Raw genomic sequence first — 4708 nt, 5'->3', positions numbered from 1 at the left:
CTAAATAGTGATGCAATAATGCATTGCAGAGCCATCAATGACAGTCTCAATAAGACAGCTTTTGTTCATGTCTACTCTACCCTTGGAATCATTTCCTCTAACTCATCTCTGGCAAAATGATAGTAATTTCATTTGGCTGAGTCAAATCCTGAATTTCCATCTTGCATAATGATTCATCCTTTCATATAAAGCATGGATTGAAACTGTCTTTCAGGATGGCACTTCCACCGTTCTGGTACAGTTGTAGCCTAAACAAAAGGGGGCATATGGGGGGGGGGGGACATCAAATATGAATTCAGAACATCGAGCTATAAAATTAGAATGTAAATCACAGATTTGTTATGGCACTGTGGAAATCAGCTTTTGAGTACAGCTTGCTGAATACACTAACTCCTTCTGCTAAGAAATACAGAATGATGAGACTGCCCTCTGCTGTATACAAAAGGATATAAAAATTATATCCAATCCATGACACATACAAAAAATTAAAATAACCTAATGAGCAGAGGTGGGTAAAATAGGTTTAAAAAAAAATGTTTTAAAAAATTTACTCAAGTACAACTAAAACTACTTATAAAAAGAATTACTCAAGTAACAGTTAAAGTAATAATGTTAATAATTACTCAAGTAAGAGAAATAAAGTATCCAATGAGAAAACTACTGAAGTAACAAGTTACTAGTTACTTTGGATCTGATTAAAATTACGGGAAAATCCTGAATCTTGGACTACATGGAGAACTGTAAGTCACACCTCTCCTTGAAAGTCTGTCTGTTCTGTTTATATGATATAAAACCTGGGTACAAGATGAAGCAGCATATCCCAGTCCTGTGATGAGTCGAATAACACAGAACCTGTCATTTTCAACACACACTCTCTCTCTCTTTCTCTCTCTCTCTCTTGTGTGTGTGTGTGTGTGTGTGTGTGTGTGTGTGTGTGTGTGTTTGTGTGTGTGTGTCCTGCCTCTTTCTTCCCCCTCTGAAGCCATTATTTTCCAGGACTGAGCCGCTGAAAAGTGAGCAGTTGTTGTGGATGCATTCAGACCACTGCAGCGTATTGTGAGACTCGTGACCTCATTATACGTGATATAAGCGAATTATTAAAACTACATATTCATTAATATTTAACAGTAATGGTGGAAAGCTACCAAATGTAGAGAAGTAAAAGTACATTTCTTTGATTAAAAATTAACTTGAGTAAGGGTATAAGTATGGCCAGTTAAACCTACTCTTAAAATGACATTTTTTTCCAAAAAGTTACTCAAAAAGTAGAAAATGTAGCACCTTACTACCAACCTCTGCCTAATGGCTACCCATTTTACCTTACCCATCATGTGCTACTTGAAATGGGCTCCAAGAGACTAATGGCAATGCCTGCTTTAGAAGAAATTAAACATGAGCATGTGTTATGTTTCGAAGAGATTAGAATAACAAATTAGTTTCACATTACAGAATGCAGAAAAAAACTTTGTAGTCACTTAAAGGACATACATTAAGATCTTCACTGTGTTAGAACACACTGACTTAATCATTCTTCCCAGTTATTATACATTATATGGCCAAAAGTTTGTGGACAGCTGACCATCACACCCATATGTGGGCTCTCCCCAAACTGTTCCTAGAAAGTTGCAAGACTGGAACTAAGGGGCCCAAACCTGTTCCAGCATCACAATGCACCTGTGCACAAAGCCAGCTCCATGGTTTGCCAAGGTTGGAGCGGAAGATTTTGAGTGGCCTGCACAGAGCCCTGACCTCAATCCCACTGAACACCTTTGGATAAATTAGAAATTGGCTGACTGCACCCCAGGCCTCCTCACTTGACATCAGTGCTTGACCTCACTAATGCTCTTGTGACCGAATGGACAATTCCCCCAAGAATCACCCACCAGAATATAGTGGAACGCCTTCCTAGAAGAGGAAGAGGTTATATAGTATGGGGGACTAAATAAGGAATGTGTGATTAGAGTAGATTAGATTAGATTAGATTCAATTGTAATGTAAGGGGGCACGGTGGCTTAGTGGTTAGCGCATTTGCTTCACAACTCCAAGGTTGAGGTTTCGAGAGGGTTGAGAGTTTGCATGTTCCTCTGGGTACGGGATTGGCCTGTCCAAAAGTGTCCATAGTGTGTGAATGTGTGTGTGAATGTGTTCCAGGTTCCCTGAGACTCAGTAAGGATCATGGTACAGAAAATGGATGGATAGATATACACACGTATACATAAAATGTTATGTTCTATAAAAAGTGCAAAGGTATGAGGTACAGAAAGTAGAAACCAGTTCAATGTAAATGACAAGGTGTACAAATATAGAAGGTGCATTGTACAGAGAAATGAGGTATATATGTCCAGTGACCATCAGGTGAGTATACAGATGGTCAGGTGTCCACATATATTTGGCATTGTGTCTGTAGCTCATTTGTTGCTGTTGTAGGAAAATAATCATCATCTGGGTTGTGTGAAGCCATTGCCATTGTTACCAAGTTGATTATTTTCCAATAATAACATGTTCCATTATGTTTTATTCCTCTAATTCCACAGCAATTTGACAACGATTGGAATTTTAATTGATGAATTTATGAAAGACATCATGCTTTTTTTATCCATTTATAGGTACAGTTAATGTTTTGGAACATTCAAGAGTTAAGTAAGTTCCAGTTATCACTTATGTTAAAGCAGCTATAAACAGTCTCTCCCTCACAATAAGATCTATTGTAGCCTGGTTTGAACATACTACCAAATTTATGGGCTACAGAAAAATTAACGGTTGTACAAAGTAAAATAGTTTGAATACAGCTTCAAGTTATACCTTAAAACTTGTTTAGGGTTAAAAGTGTGGGTTTACCAACTATAAAGTGTTTTGTTTGTTTTTCTTTTTTTAAGCATATAATGATTTTTTTTAATGTATTTTTGTGGTCTGTGATCACTGGACATGGTGACCTCACTAGAAAGACCATTGGTAAGAGGACATATAAACGTATGGGATCATAGTATAAACTACAAATGGGCTACAGCATTTTTCAGACAGCTGTGAAAGTATAGTGCTTCCACAAAGCTATTTTAGTTCAAAACCATTTGATATATGAAATAGTTGATGATGTACTTGTTGTCAAAACATAATATTCATTCAGTCCCAAAGTTCTGAGAGTGTAAATGAGCTCTTTCTCCCATTTCCCTTGTACAAACAACTACTGATACAAACTAGGATTAGTCATTAGTGTTATGTCCATCACTGTTGAAGTGTCTCACCACTTGAAAGGAGAAATCCTTCATTCTGATGCTATGAAGGTGATCAGTAAAATGATCAGCCAATCTCCTCTTGGTTTCTCTGGTACATCAGATTACATCGCTTGCACTAGAGACAGTGAACAACACCTGTAGTAATGCATGAAGAGATACTTAGGGCCTGTGATTTAGTGGGTGTAATGTTCAGCAGCTTAAATTGTTGCATGTAAATGTGACAGCTTCTATTAGATGAATCATTTCATTTCCTCCTCACACATGTGTCTTTGATGTAGGAGAAGAGCTGAGGTTCTTTACAAATGATTGGTGTGTTGGTGACTTTAAATTGCTCTTAGGTGTGAATATGTGTGTGTGTGTGTGTGTATGGTGCCTTGGGATGGACTGGCCTTTCTATCCAGGATGTATTCCTGTTCCCAAGATAAACTTTGGATTTAATGTGACCCTCACCAGGATAAAGTGGTTATACAAGAAGAATGAATGAATGAATGAATGAATGAATGTTTAGGATCTTAAGCGAGAACCAAAAGAGTAATTTTTGTCTTAACATCCACTCTCTCAATAGTAACAAGTAACAAGGTCAGTGTCATCATTTATGACTTTGTTCAATAATGGATAATAATAACAATGGATAATAATCCATAGTTAAAATATTTGCATGTTTAAATGTTTATAGTTTTAACATTTGCACATGTTTTAATTCATTTGTCCCCATTGAGTCAGTGCTATGTTTTAACAACAGTTATTGAAAGAGTTTTGTCTGAAACTTTCTGTTTCTCCTTAAAAATGTGTATACTGTGCTGCAATTTACAGTGCAGGACACCTTTAAAAAGTCAACTTTAAATAAAAACATTTTAAACAATTTTTAAAGAAGCTGCATTAAAATGAATAGAGTCAGATGTAAATAAGGTCAACTTTAAATAAAAACATTTAACTTTCGATAAAATAGTCATTTAAAAAGACAACTTTTCTTTAAAAAAGTGTCAACTTCAAATAAAATAGTCATGACAAAAATAAGTCAGATTTAAAGTCAACGTCAAATTAAAAAAAAATAGTTTCAATAATACAAACAATATCTAAAAAATAATAGATCGTGGGCTTTAAATAAAAATAACCAAGTTTAAATTTTAAAATCTATTTTCAATGAATGCAAAAAAAATTGAACTTAAAAAAGAGGTCAAGATTAAATTAAAATGTCAATTTTAAACGTATAACAAAAAGTAGTTACGTTTAAATGAAAAGTGAATTTTACTAATTCGACGCATAATTCGACATTTATGTCGAGATGCTTATTTAAGCGATGTGGTTAACATCGAGGATCTGGCAACACAGCTCGTATGCTCAATTGGTGAAACAGGAAGCAGGTTACGAAGCACACGCTCACTGCAACATCCAATCAGCGCTCGGATATGACAAGACAGATCGGTAACTCAGCCAATCATTTTTAAGACGTTTTCACTTCCGGTAAGTGGGTG

The sequence above is a fragment of the Ictalurus punctatus genome, chromosome 18 (genome assembly GCF_001660625.3).
Source record: "Ictalurus punctatus breed USDA103 chromosome 18, Coco_2.0, whole genome shotgun sequence".
NCBI classification, from domain to species: domain Eukaryota; kingdom Metazoa; phylum Chordata; class Actinopteri; order Siluriformes; family Ictaluridae; genus Ictalurus; species Ictalurus punctatus.
The sequence above is the reverse complement of the archived record's forward strand: the minus strand, read 5'-3'. Positions refer to the sequence as shown.